This window comes from Schistocerca cancellata, chromosome 1, assembly GCF_023864275.1.
Source record: "Schistocerca cancellata isolate TAMUIC-IGC-003103 chromosome 1, iqSchCanc2.1, whole genome shotgun sequence".
Lineage (NCBI taxonomy): Eukaryota > Metazoa > Arthropoda > Insecta > Orthoptera > Acrididae > Schistocerca > Schistocerca cancellata.
This window is the reverse complement of record NC_064626.1, coordinates 862101315-862116671: the sequence shown is the minus strand read 5'-3', so window position 1 is coordinate 862116671 and position 15357 is coordinate 862101315. Positions and strand designations below refer to the sequence as shown.

Here is a 15357-nt window from a genome sequence, read left to right as displayed (position 1 = left end):
CATAGTTTCTTGGAATTTCTTGTGACTCAACACATCGTTTGGATTGTACCAGTTTAATTGCTTGGCTTTTGGGACTTCACTGCCGTCAGAAATTTATCAGGGATATTTGAAGGAGATGATTCACGACATTCACCTTCAGTACATCTGGGACACGGATTCTACGCGAAGGGAGCATTTACGAAATCTCTAGTCTGTTTTCCACAGCCTGCTGGACAATGGCCTCCATTGCAAGTTGTCCTCGAACGTGACAAGAGCTCAGCAAAGGTGGCCTCGTTCCTATGGACGTGCGCATCGAAGCCCTCATCAGCCTGCCAGCGCCCAGAAACCTGAAGGGACTCCATTCATTTTTGGACAAGATTTCATATTACGCTAAGTTCGTTCCACAGGTCGCACACTTCTGCCATCCTCTTGATAATCTTCGTAGAAATGGCGTTCAATTTGTCTGGTCTGCGGATTGTCAGTGGTCTTTCTTGTCCCTCAGGCAGTGTTTGTACCCCGTTCCCCGTTTGGCTTTATTTACATCAGGTAAGCTTTTAACACTGGTGTGTTATGTCTCCCAGTACGACATTGGTCCCATCAAACCCAGATGACACCGAGCAGCCCATTGCTTACAAATCAAAGATGCTTTCTGTGGCACAGCATAATTATTCATAGGTAGATAAGGAGGCACTGGCTATGATTTATGGAATTAAGAAGAGTCATGTTTTCTTGTATGGGACAAAGTTCCTACTGATCACCAATCACAAGTCTCCTTATTCGGCCTTCATCTCAAGCTGTTGGACAGGACTGCCCACCGATTGCAGAAGAGGGCGTTCTTCCTCAGTAGTTACTCTTATGACATTCATTGCCAATACAGCGCCCAGCATCCAAATGCTGAAGTGCTATTACAGTTCCTGGTAAGGTCTGACCTGGAGTTCGATCAGCAGCAGACTCCCGTGTTCATGTTGGATGCTATTTAGCAGAAAACCTTGTTGGATTTTGCACTGACAGCAGGGGAGGTCGCGACCACCACAGGCAATGACCTGCTTTTCCAGAGAATCGTTTCAGCGGTCCTGATGAGCTGGCCAGAGTATGTCTCTGTGGATGCGGATCCTGGCGTGGCGTATGTGTTTTCTCCTACAAGATTGACTGGATGCTGCGCAGGGGGTCCTTCTGCTTGTCATGGAGGTGCAAAGCTGTCAGGTGGTTGTCACCCCAGCGTTACGATCTCGCATATCCCAGTCACTGCGTGCATTGCCCTGGGGCATAATTCGTGCGAAGGCTTCGGTACAACGTCACTTGTGTTGGCTGGCAACCAGTTGCGACACTGAACATCTGCTGTGCTATCTCTTTGTGGGTCTTCCTTTTTGTTTTATGGAGACCTAATATTCATACTACAATGGTCTATACAAAATTAAATATCAAAATACGTATTTTTGCATCTGTGTACGTTAAGCATAAACAGAAATTCTCTGTAGCTTTCCCTTAAGAGCCTCAGTGGCTCCTCGCAGTTTGGTTTGCAATACCACAGCTCTTCTGATACTAATATAGCTGCAGAAAGCTCTCTTTAGGTCAGATGGGTAACAGGGGAGGTAGTCCAAGTTGCAACAAATAATCGTCGACATGGACGGTTGCTGCGACACAGATTTTCTGCTTACAGTGTAACTTTTGCTTTCCTTTTGCAAAAAGTCATATAAACATTTCAGTACACATAAAATCAGCATATTTCCCTTCGGCCAGCACCTTATATTTCACTTCGGCCTGCACCTGATTGTACTTCTTTGGTTCCAATCCTACGATTTCGACTACACAATAAAAAGGATTTATGTACTGGAACAAAGTACTTTTTGCTTCACACACCATTCCTAAATCTGCTCAGTTAGTCACATTTTTAGCCTCTACTGAATGTTTAGGTTCAGAACGGATTGTAAATACAAACTGATTTCTACCATTATGTCTACACCGACGTATACCAGTGGAATCAAATCCCTGTAACGAAAACGCATCTAGCTTGTATCACTAATTGATATTCTGGGTTTTTCGATAGGCTCTTCTCTTCGGAGAATTTCTTAGATGCCTGATTGTCTTTAGTAATTCTTCCAGTACAAGCATTTATCTTAGACACATATACCTTAGTCTTAATTATTACATTATAATACATGTTTCTCAAAGACTGCTTCTAATAGTTAAGCTTTTAGTACGAAAAAGAAGGAAAAAGTTTCTCATATGTATCAATCTTACCTTATCACCATAATTAAATGTTATATTAAATGTACTGATGAACTTTATAACCCAACAAGCCATTGGCGCAAATTGTGTAACACACTTCTGGAAGCTTGTCATAATAGTTGATAGCATTAGTGTTGGTAGAAAGCACCTTTTCTACAGTTTATATAAAGATGAGTGTACGCTGAATATTGTAATGCTGAAGAGCCATTTGCATCAGGTAATCGCTCACACATACATACATACCTACAATTAGATAGTGATCTTAGTACTGAAGACTTTAGGAATAAACTGTTATGGTTGTTTGAAAGTATAGCGAGCGTTTGATGTCAGGTTTGTAAGTCCAGAAGGAACAGGTACTGTAATGGCTGGCAGGACCTGTGTGAGCAGAATCACGTTACACTGCCACACCAATTTTCCTCTTGGGCGATCCTGGAGCACACTTGGGACTGGGAGCACGTCGATTTCGTGGGTCTGTTTTTCGACAGCATGTGGATGTTGATGGTCAAAGCCTTGTCCAATTTCACGTACATAAGCAGGCTGTCCTTCACATCACTGACTACTATTTTTCACATGTTCTCGGTTACTTTTGTTATAAAGGGCTCCTCCAGGTCCCTCGTGTCTGATAACAGTCAACATTTTGTGTAGCAGAAGTTCAAAGAGTTTTGCTTTTGCAACGACATCCAGCATGAGACTACTGCCCCATTTCGCCTGGTTTCTAATTTGGAGGTGGAGTACTTCATGCATGCATTCAAGATTCAGATGAAGAAGTTTGTATTGGGTTCTACCACAATGATGCATTGTCAAGTTTTTTGACTATATACCAGGTGACACCAGTCAACCAGCGCAGTCTAGTGGACAGGTTTCATGGGTGCCAATTGCGGGGTCTGCTAGATTTGTTGCATCCCAAGTGGCTGCTCTCGACCATCATGGCCCACTGTGTTTTCCTCCAATGACTACCATTGGGCCCAGCCTTTAGGCCAGCAGCAGTGGTGACTACCAGGTGTTGTGGCGGACCATGTAGTTCAGCAGTTCTTTGGGATGGATGTTAGTCAGAACAGCTGTCCCATCATGCAAATGAGCTGCAGATGCATCCTACTGGGCCATCGCCACTGCGGCCTCCCACTCAGTCTCCCAGGTCAGTCCCGACTCCTATTTTTAGCATTGTGCTACCACGTTACAGCCCTATTCATGCCCACCTCTGCCCTCCCTTCCCTAGCGGTCTCGAGCCCCAGCGATGCTCATTCCTACGCTTACCAATGCAGGGTCCCTGGACTTCGACACACCTTCCTCATAGCTCTTGCCTCCTCTCCCCACTTGCCGGTGGATATGGCCATGCCATTGCCACAGATGGTGCGCAGCCTCAGCAGCTTTATGTCCATCCAGTGAAGCCTCTTTTGGATTTTGGTCGGGTACTGGGGTCCACAGCGCTCTCTCCACTTCTGTGCTTGAGGGTGCGGCCCGTGCTTGGCCATTTTTGGCCCCTTGTGGCCTTTTGAGGAAGGAGGGATTTAGTATTCCCACCAGCAGACATCGTGATGGTGACATATGAGCTGGCGAGGGTGCCGCGGCAGAACAGTGGGGTCAGCTGCCATGGGGGTGCATGCAACACATTATAAGGACAGACCTGCTGACGGAAGTGCTCACCTAGTGGTGGCAGTAAGCCAGGTGGAACAGTTCTGACGCTGAGTTGAGCCACGGCAGGCCTCGCCTTACGCCTCATGCCAAATGCCAAGTGCCATTTTCATCTACCCAGCAATCAGCGGCCCACATCTGCCATGTTTTTGTTTACCCCTGTGCAGGTCTCTACTCTGTTTCAGACTTTCGGCTCCCCGTACATTGTCTCACATGGCCAGTTTTCTTTCCTCTGGTAGGCTTCTCTTCCCTGGCTTGTCGCCAAGCCACTGTCGGCGTTGTCACGTCTGTGCAGATACTTTAGTAAATATCCACCTATTTCCATCTTTCACATACAAAACAGACCTTAGCGCGAAGTCTAAACGTAACTAGCTAGTAAGGAGAGCTGGAATGGTACACTGCACATCAAGAACAATGGTCATCAACCGGAATACATTACAGGGAAATTATTTGTGATTTTCAGCCCCATGACATCCCATATCATGGTATCTGCTGCTTTCCGCTGAAACTGGGCCTTTCACATTCTAATTGACACTGTTTCTCTCAAGTAACACTGGTATCCGAAGATCACTCTACGAGGAGAACGAGTTCTTCTGCAATTTAACTTTCAGTATTTAGTCTTCTTGTCGTTCACACTGCTATGGGTAACGCAGTCGTTAATTAGGGGAAAAAACTTTCAGATTGCAGTTAATTGCTGTTCATTTTATAATACCGTGATAGATTCTGACGCTTCTGTCCTCATCGAAAGATACACATGGCACACATACATCGATTTATAGAACGCTCAGCTTAGGGCTACAGTTGCCATCTCGTAACTTGCACTGTCGGACAGGAGACTCAAAGCACTACACACCAAGTTGCATCCCCAGCGGCTGGTTGCACAACAATGTAAACAAATATTTGCGTGCAATAGTGGTGTATTATTTCGTCATGTTTTACGTCTGTAAACTTTTACTGCTGTACATCAAGTTGCAAATAGGCCGAAGGTTCCAGTGTGAAACGCACAATACCAGACAAATGTGCATGCAGACGACACTCCCTGATGCAGGCAGAAACCACAACTACCGACAGTGGTTTAAATGAATAAAACAAGACGCTTACCCAGAAACAAGTATACTTTTTTAGTAGTTACAAGGGCGGACCTGAAATAAGAGTACCTTAAGCGATCAAATTGTGCTGTGCTCAAATGTTGGAGTGGATGCAAGGGACTGGGTAAGTGGAACTTTGTGACATTACATTCACGTTTATCGATTAGGAGGCATCTTTCTTAGAGAGTTCTGCTAGTCTATTGTGTTGAGAAACAGACTTATTACAGCTAATCCAAATACGAAGGTCCCTGTACGATTAAAACTGTACCGGGACTGGAGCCCGGAACGTCGCCTTTCATGGGCACGTACTCTTCCGTCTGATCTATGCAGGCTCGACTCACGGCCCGCCCTCACAGCTTTAGCGGCGCCAGTAGCTCCATCCTGCCTTCCAAACTTCATTGAAGTCCCCCTTCATATCTTGCGAGATAAACACTCCTGGAAGGAAGGATCCTGCAGAGAAATGGCTCAGCCACAACCTAGTACTGTGTTCGGCAACCATTTATTACTCGCGGTACATTAAAATCAACACAGCATACCAAAATGTCTGTCCCTTCAAAATTTTGTGATTCATAACATAATTACGAATTATTATGTTGTTGTGAAATCAGTTATTATTATTATTATTATGAAACAGAAATAGACTCCTGTATTTATTTGTTAATAATTTCTAATGCGAATTTTACAGTAAATAACTCTAGCGGTACCTCCCTTGTGCACTGACGGCAGATTCGTGGCAGAGTCGTTGAAAAAGCTCGCCTCAATTAATCATCGATGGATTTGAGTCTCTGTCCGCATAATGTTTTAATTTCTCTCAATGTCGAGAAGCCCAGTTCACACAAATATGTAGTTGAAAATGGCAATAACAAGTTAACTGCTTATTGACATCCAAAATGTATCCAAAGGCACTTCGAAAAATTTTAATTTCAACCTTATGTCTGCCAATTCCTCTTGTAAGCGTAAAACCAAATTATTCGAAAGATATTTCGAGTCCACAAATGGATCACGAACGCACTCATCGTCTTCAACACTCTCTCCACATTTTTTTTTTAATTCTGCAGAAAGAATGCTAAATGTTCGGTAACTAAGTCCATCAACACCTTATTGTCGTCAGTAATGTGCCAGACAATTGGAAACATCTCACACGATCCATTTTCAATTGTTTGTATCCACAAATGTACCTTATTAATAAATCCTAGAATATTGTCCATAGTACTCATAATACCTTCGCTTCTACCTTCCATTTTTCTGTTTATTACAGATAAACGTATGAAAGTATCATAAAGATATGCTAACATAAACACCCATTCATTATCTGCAAATAAATCTGCATAGTCATGTCCCTCAATAGTAAAAAATGCAAGTACATCATCTCAAAGGCGCCCGTACGATAGTCTTTGTATATCTCTAACCTCGATCAGTTGTAGAATTTTGGAACACGTATTGTGTTCGAGTATAATGACTTTTCTGGAGACTAGAAATCTACTCTGTAGGAATCAGCATGGGTTTCGAAAAAGACGGTCATGTGAAACCCAGCTCGCGCTATTCGTCCACGAGACTCAGAGGGCCATAGACACGGGTTCACAGGTAGATGCCGTGTTTCTTGACTTCCGCAAGGCGTTCGATACAGTTCCCCACAGTCGTTTAATGAACAAAGTAAGAGCATATGGACTATCAGACCAATTGTGTGATTGGATTGAGGAGTTCCTAGATAACAGGACGCAGCATGTTATTCTCAATGGAGAGAAGTCTTCCGAAGTAAGAGTAATTTCAGGTGTGCCGCAGGGGAGTGTCATAGGACCGTTGCTATTCACAATATACATAAATGACCTGGTGGATGACATCGGAAGTTCACTGAGGCTTTTTGCAGATGATGCTGTGGTGTATCGAGAGGTTGTAACAATGGAAAATTGTACTGAAATGCATGAGGATCTGCAGCGAATTGACGCATGGTGTAGGGAATGGCAACTGAATCTCAATGTAGACAAGTGTAATGTGCTGCGAATACACAGAAAGATAGATCCTTTATCATTTAGCTACAAAATAGCAGGTCAGCAACTGGAAGCAGTTAATACCATAAATTATCTGGGAGTACGCATTAGGAGTGATTTAAAATGGAATGATCATATAATGTTGATTGTCGGTAAAGCAGATGCCAGACTGAGATTCATTGGAAGAATCCTAAGGAAATGCAATCCGAAAACAAAGGAAGTAGGTTACAGTACGCTTGTTCGCCCACTGCTTGAATACTGCTCAGCTGTGTGGGATCCGTACCAGATACGGTTGATACAAGACATAGAGAAGATCCAACGGAGAGCAGCGCGCTTCGTTACAGGATCATTTAGTAATCGCGAAAGCGTTACGGAGATGATAGATAAACTCCAGTGGAAGACTCTGCAGGAGAGACGCTCAGTAGCTCGGTACGGGCTTTTGTCAAAGTTTCGAGAACATACCTTCACCGAAGAGTCAAGCAGTATATTGCTCCCTCCTACGTATATCTCGCGAAGAGACCATGAGGATAAAATCAGAGAGATTAGAGCCCACACAGAGGCATACCGACAATCCTTCTTTCCACGAACAATACGAGACTGGAATAGAAGGGAGAACCGATAGAGGTACTGAAGGTACCCTCCGCCACACACCGTCAGGTGGCTTGCGGAGTATGGATGTAGATGTTAGGGGGGAGGGGGCTGAGAAGATAAACCTGGGGCTACGGAGTGTTTTTAATATTTTGGAAGACGAATGGCGACTTGCAAGTAGCCATAAAAAAGTTCTGGTTTAGACACTGTTAAAAACATACGTAATACCGATTTTTAAATCACTTTCTTGGATTAAAAAAAACAGCTGACCACGTATTTTTCCTTTCCATGAAACGGATTGGGGGGGGGGGGGCGATATGCCTTTGGTCCCGGGTATGGGACTCCTTGTCTCATCTCTTTAATTTCAGGCATTCGGATAAAAGCTTCACCTCAAGGTAACCACCGTACTTCTGTCTGCAGCAGTAGTGTAAAAGCACGCTGTGATCCATTTCTTGACAAAAAAACGTTAAAAAGCCGTATATTTAGGGGGCGCGGTTTGATGAAGTTCACGGCTTTTGCTACTCGTCCATCACAATTTTCAGAGGAGATGGCAAAGACTTAGCAACAACGGATTCGTGGCGAATGAGACAATGGCTAGTTCGTAAATTACTAATGATTTCACGTACTTTACTCACGAATCCTTTCGCTCAGCATAGAAGTGGCTCGGTCTTCACAAACACTAAAGTGATGTTCCCACTTAATTCACTGCAGACCAACGCACGGAACATTTCTTCATCGGTTGCTCGTTCGGGTAGGTCTATTTCTGTGTTCCTTAGTTTAGTTTTATCTTACATCTAGGGCTGTATATTAATCTCATTGTTTGCATATGCTTCAGCGTATGAGTCTGTTCCTGTGTTTGTATCTGTGTCTGTGTCATTCCAAGTATCTTGTTCCCGTGTTTGTGTGTTTGTTCTTCTTTGTAAAATTCGAGGAACGTACGTGACACGTTATCAGTTATGTCATTTAGTATGCTCCAGTCGTCCAGCTGTCCTGGAATTTGTCGTGTGTTGTCATACTCAGTGGTACGTGTGTCGGTCTGTCACAGTATAAAGTGACATGTTCGGGAGTTCCCAGTTCACCGCTAGTGCGCGTGGATGTTTGACTGAGACCGAACCGATGGAGGTGTACTGGATATGGACCATGGCCAGTGAGGAAATGGACCATACCATATGCGGTATATATACGAGGAGTGTTTGAAAAGTCCGTGCAAAAATAAAAACTACTTACTTGTTTGGGGTAAACCTTTTTTTTTATTTTTCGACATAGTCTCCTTTTAGACTTATACACTTCGTCCAATGCTGTCTAATTCGTTGATCCCTTCCGAATAATAGGAATTGTCCAAGTTTGCAAAACAGCTATTAGTTGCTGCAATCACCTCCTCGTTTGAATAAAATTTTTGTCCCGCCAGCCATTTCTTCAAATTGGGGAACAAATAGTATTCCGAGGGAGCCAAGTCTGGAGAATAGGGGGGATGTGAAACGAGTTGGAATCCTATTTCCATTGATTTTGCTACCACAACTGCTGAGGTGTGTGCTTGTGTACTGTCGTGATGGAAAAGGACTTTTTTGCAGTCCAGTCACCGGTGTTTTCCTTGCAGCTCTGTTTATCAAACGGCTCAGTAACGAGGAATGATATGCACCTGTAATAGTTTTACCCTTTTCCAGCTAGTCGATGAGAATTATCCCTTGCGAATTCCAAAAGACAGTCGCCATTACCTTTCCTGCCGAAGGAATGGTCTTCGCCTTTTTTGGTGCAGATTCTCCCTTGGTAACCCACTGTTTAGATTGTTGTCTGGTCTCAGGAGTATAGTAATGTATCCATGTTTTATCCCCAGTGACGAAACGACGCTATAAAGTCCTGCGGATTCTTCCTGAACAGCTGCAAACCATCCTTGCAACACTTCACACGATTCCGTTTTTGGTCAAGCGTCAGCAATCGCGGAACCCATCTTGCAGATACTTTCTCATGGTTCAAATCGCTCTGAGCACAATGGGACTTAACATCTGTGGTCATCAGTTCCCTAGAACGTAGAGCTACTTAAACCTAACTAACCTAAAGACATCACACACATCTATGCCCAAGGCAGGATTCGAACCTACGACCGTAGCGGTCGCGCGGTTCCAGACCGTAGCGCCTAGAACCGCTCGGCCACCGCGGCCGGCATACTTTCTCATGTCCAAATGTTTATACAAAATATTATGTACCCATTCATTCGAGATGCGCGCTAGCAATCTCACGCACCTTAACTCTTCTGTCATCCATCACCATATCATGGATTTTATCAATGATTTCTGTAGTCGTAACCTCCACAGGGCGTCCAGAACGTTCATCATCACTTGTGCCCATGTGGCCACTCCGAAATTTTTGCAACCACTTATAAACTGTTCTAATCGAAGGTGCAGAATCAGCGTAATGTTTATCAAGCTTCCCTTTAGTCTCCTGAGGCGTTTTGCCTTTCATAAAGTAATGTTTAATCACCACACGAAATTCTTTTTCGTCCATTTTTTGACAATCACTCGACTTCCTTGATTCACACAAATGCCAACGACAAAGAAATACGCCAATATGGCTGAAACTTGGTGTGCGTTCTTTCCAAAGATGCTACTAACTAAACATGACCTCGATACGCGTCAGTGGTGCCATCTCTCGGGTTTGCATGGACTTTTCGAACGCCCCTCGTATGTTTTAGCCTCATTCGTTTCTTGATGCTTGGGGAAAAAGTGTAGACGCGACGCCCCTTACGCCCCTTTGCTGTCGAATCCCATTGTCTCTACCAGGTAACATTTCGCCAGCGGTTTAGTTGGCACCATTCTGTGATGTCCTCTCCTATAATGTCAAATACCTTGTCGCCTCTGCTTTTCTTCTACCAGCACGCTGCTGCTCTTTAACGGATGGTGGTGTCAACGGGGCACCCTCCGATCACCACACATAGTGCCTCGGCCAATGTTGTGCCAAAGGCCTCCGACATCCTGAGCAGAACATTTTTCTGGCCACCTCTCTCAATGATTTTATGTGTTGCAAGCCTCAGTCAATGCGCCCAAGCTCTCGCTGCAAAGCATACTATGGATTCGAGTAGAGCGATATGATTCGTATGTAACGTCTTTATAGGTAGTCTATATTTTGAAGTATATAGTCTCGTTAATTTATGTATTATTTTTATTGCTTTCTGGGTTGTAAGTCTGATATGTTCAATGAACTTCAGTTTATCGTCAACGTGTAACCTCGATGTCTTGACACTCTTTGCGTTGCAAGGATGTGTTATTTAGCTCGATACTGGCCTCCTTTTAATTTCGCCTTTCAGTAGTAAGTACATTGTATTATTAGCTGCAGTTGTAAGTTCACTATTATTATACTATTCATTCATGTCTATGAGGAACTGCGTAGTCTTTTGTTCTAAGTGTGTTCTTGAGTTTCCCGATACCACTACGAACAAATCATCAGCGTGCGCTACTATCTAAGTTACTCTATCATCTCTGTCTGGACTATCAGCAGCTCAGCAGCAATATCCCAGAATATGCCCTGCGGGCACCCTTTGCTGATTTTCTTGACAACTCTTCGGCGGTCCGCTCGCCATTCTACAACTCTGCATCTGTAGTAACCGAGGAAGCTGTTATATAAAGGTATTAGGATTTGAATTTGGCTCAACTTTACGAATAGCGCAGGCCATCAAAGGTTGTCAAAGGCACCACACACATCAATCAATACTGCCACCATATACAAATTGCATTTGTCCTGTGTGCTCCGAGTTACATGTAAAGCCCTATTTACTGCATCGTCGATAGGCCTGTGCGGCCGGAACACACACTGATTTGGACTGATATCCAGAAGCTGTCTGTGTGACTGTAGTCCGTGTCCTGGACCTTGCCTAGTACATTCAGTAGGCAGGTCGGTCTATATGATTTGCGGTCTGTTGAGTCCTTGTCTTCCTATTTTTCGATAATCACTGCATCAGCCGTCTTCCTTTGCTGTAAAGAGTTATTAAGTAAGTTCGCCAGGTAAGGGACGATTTGTGGTGCAGCAGCTTTAAATGTTCAAATGGTTCCAAGCACTATGGGACTTAACATCTGAAGTCATCAGTGCCCTATACTTAGAACTACTCAAACCTAACTAACCTAAGGACAACACACACATCCATGCCCGAGGCAGGATACGAACCTGCGACCGTAGCAGCAGCGCGGTTCCGAACTGAAGCGCCTAGAACCGCTCGGCCACTGCGGCCGGCTAGCTTTAAATGTTTTCGATTCGACTCCATCTGGGCCCAGAGCTTTTCTTCCTGTAAGTTTCTGTATTACCAGCGCAGTTTCCTCACGTGCGAAAAGAGTAGTGATTCCTCCACTTATGTCGTTGATGTCCATTTGTCTGCGTAAGTTTATATGGTGGTGTTGGTCGCGTGAAGGGTCATCGTCTGGTAGTAACTTATTTAGCTGATAACCTACCGAGCATCTCTAGCCCTGCGTCATTGTTCCATCTTGTCGCTTTAGTGTTGACATTGCCGTTGGTGTTTGTAGTGTCTCAGTTTATATTTTGAAGGGCTCTCCGCATACGTTACTCTGTAAATTAGTGCTGATAAAATTGTCCCAACGGTCCTGCAGTGCTTTTTGTAATTCTGCTTTATTTCGTCGTTTGGCTTCAAGATATTGTTACAGTCCGGTTTGTACAGGGTCCGGCATAAAAAACTCCCCGATTACAAAGTAACGTGCAGCGGACAATAGAAGGAGCAGAGTGGTGGGGGGTGCGTCGTTAAGTAGCTGCCTACGTGCCGTTTTCAGTGTACGCCATGGCGTGGTCTGGTGAACATCCTGCCTTCGTAGTGGAAGATTTTATTCAAAATGGCGAATCGCCTATTAATACTCAACGTGCTTTTCGCGTGTGCTTTGCGCTCGGACGACGGGACCCTGTTCCCGATAAGAAAACAATTTATTCTTGGGTTGCTAACTTTCGTGAGACAGGTTCCGCATTAAAAAGGAAACCACCTGTACGACCACGGACTGCAACAGGCCCCGGAAATGTTGATGCAGTTAGAGCTTCAGTTCAACAATCTCCTCGACGATCCGCTAAAAAGCATGCGGCAGCATTATGGATATCTGATCGAAGTGTGAGAAGAATCTTGCATGGAGATCTTAAAATGCATCCTTACAAACTTGTAACTACGCAGGAACTGAGTGAACGAGACTGTGGTGTCCGTGTAAGTTTGTGCCAAGACCTTCTTCGGAACATTCGTCCCAACGATATTGTGATTTTTTCTGATGAAGCACACTTTCACCTTGCCGGAACAGTGAACAGCCAAAATTGCAGGTACTGGTGTGAACACAATCCCCAAGAACTTCATCAACGACCACTTCATAGCCCTAAAGTAACAGTATGGTGTGCTGTTTACAATTCCGGAGTGATCGGTCCTTACTTTTTCGAAGAAAATGACAGGAATTTAACCGTCAACAGTGAACGCTATTGTGCCATGCTCTGCGACTTTCTCCAACCGCAACTAAGGGAGCTTTTTGGTGAAATAGAGAACGTGTGGTTCCAGCAAGATGCTGCTACAGCCCACACAGCGCGGCAGTCACTGGCATTGGTGAAGGAAATGTTTCCTGGACATGTGATCTCGTTGCGTGGAGACATTGGCTGGCCCCCACGATCGCCGGACTTAACGCCCTGTGATTTCTTTCTTTGGGGCTATTTAAAAGCAAAAGTTTATGAACAACGTCCACAATCTTTACGAGCCCTGAAAGAAGCAATTACACAAGAGGTTGAAGCTATTCCACCTGAAATGACTCAAAGAGTAATGAATAACTTCAGGGAAAGACTCAATCAGTATGTCGACAGTGCAGGAAGCCATTTAAGGGATGTTTTATTTAAAAAGTAAGACCATAAGAGTATTTTCTAAAATGGCATAATATGTACTTTTATTTAGTACAAATAAAATTGTTCTACCTTATTTGGTTTTGTTTTTATTAGCTTTCCTTAAAGGGGAGGTTTTTCTGCCGGACCTTGTATTTCTTGTGCTGTCTTTGCTCGTTGGTAGCATCGTATTTTCTCTCATGAGGACTTCCTTATTTTTGTTAATAATGTCGACCACGGTATACTTTGTTTACTTATGTCATTGACCTGTGGGATTGCAGCGATCTGAGGTTTAAGTAGTAGATAAGTTAATAAGTGAACTCTGTAATCAATACTTCCTCGGGTGGTGTGCAAGGGTAATTCTGCTATAGTATCTTTTATTGTCCGCCAGTTTGCCCCGTTCTGCACCAATCGCGGTTGTTGTTAAGTGAATGTATTTGTGTTTATGTGTGTAGCAGTGCGTATAATGATTGTATTGTGATCGCTGTGTGTCGCTCTGCCATTACTTTTCCAGTCAGTGATGTGTGTAACGGATGTTCCGTTTGCTAATAAAATGTCTGTGTTACTGATACCTCCGGCATTTCCACACTATGTTGGTGCTTGCCCTACCTTATTGAACACCAAAAGGCTGCAGTGATTTATGATGTCCGTTATTACACGTCCTTTGGGATCTGTCCAATCAGCATGCCAGAGTGCTGAGCGTGGTTTAATGTCTGTGAGGATGAGTAATGTTTTGCCCATGATGAAACCTCCTATTTTCTTAATTGAGTTTGCAAAGGATTCAATCAGATATGAGTACTGTCCGTAGAATGACGCGACTATCCATGATACCGTTCTCAATGTAATTTCCGCTCTTACAATGCGTTCAGTACATAGTTGTTATTTTTGTTACTGCAATTCGTGTGTTTGCCACCACGATTGCTGCTTCGGCGTTCTTTACTCCACAATTGTCATACATTGTGTTGGGAGACCAAGTATTTTACCATCACGCGTGTAGGGTTACCGTAAACAAGCGACATCGGCCTGTACTTCGTCCATCAAATCGCTTTTTTTTTTGTGCTAATCATTCTACTCCTAATACAATTCAGGTGTACGATCTTGAGGGTGGGGGATATCTTGTCTCTGCATAACTTCTGGGTTCAGTTTCTTTAAATTCGAAGTAAATCCGCTCGTGTGCTCTCACTAAATCCTTGAAGATACTGTTTAGGTCCAAACCGTCTCCTCTCCATCTTCATACCACCGCCAGGAGTCTACAGAGCTCTGGTTTGTGAGTTGGAAGGTTTTCTGTTCGTAGGACCAGGCGATCAGTCTGTTCCGTAGTAGAGTAATTTCTTTCTTTCTGGGTAATTAAGTCGTGTTACTAACTGTAGGGCAGTTTGAAATACATCTCTGTTTTCGAGGATGTTTAAGCGTAGACTATCCTCAAGATGCATGTTGTCACCTATTGCTCCTTTGTGGTGCTTCTGATTATTGCGGAACACTGACCTAGAGGATAATTTTCTGAATTGATTTACACTCTGTAGTGGAGTGTGCACTGATGTGAAACTTCCTGGAAGTTTAAAAGGCTGTACCAGGATTCGATCCCGAAAGTTTCAAATCAGTGCACGCTCAGATACAGAATGAAAATTCATTCAGGAAACAAATCCTCTACACCATTTCTCTGCAGTATTATTTCTGTATACATGTGTGTTTTTCTTGTGGATACAAACTGTACACTATTATTGTCACCTTTATGTAAATAATTTGGGGCGTGTCTTGATAATGGCAAAACTTTGTATCAATAATTACATAATGTTGTAAAACATTGTAATTCATTACAATAAAGGAACTTTTGTTAAAAAAGTCAAAAGTTCTGTGTTCAACTCCCGGCCCAAAACAGTGTTAATCTGCCAGGAAGTTACAAGTCAGTGCGCACTTCGCTGCTGAGTAAAAATTATTAACATTTTTATATTAGGTTCACTGCACGTGATTTGGCACGCTGATTTTACTGTTTTCGTTTTCTTTTTTAACTTTTAATC

General features: G+C 43.6%; 1 protein-coding gene across 2 annotated transcripts in view; it reads left to right on the top strand.

Moving 5' to 3' along the window:
* The window catches only part of LOC126162490 (uncharacterized), a 194986-nt gene that overhangs the window by 96573 nt on the left and 83056 nt on the right, over nucleotides 1–15357 (top strand). The gene's annotated exons all lie outside the window — the stretch shown is intronic.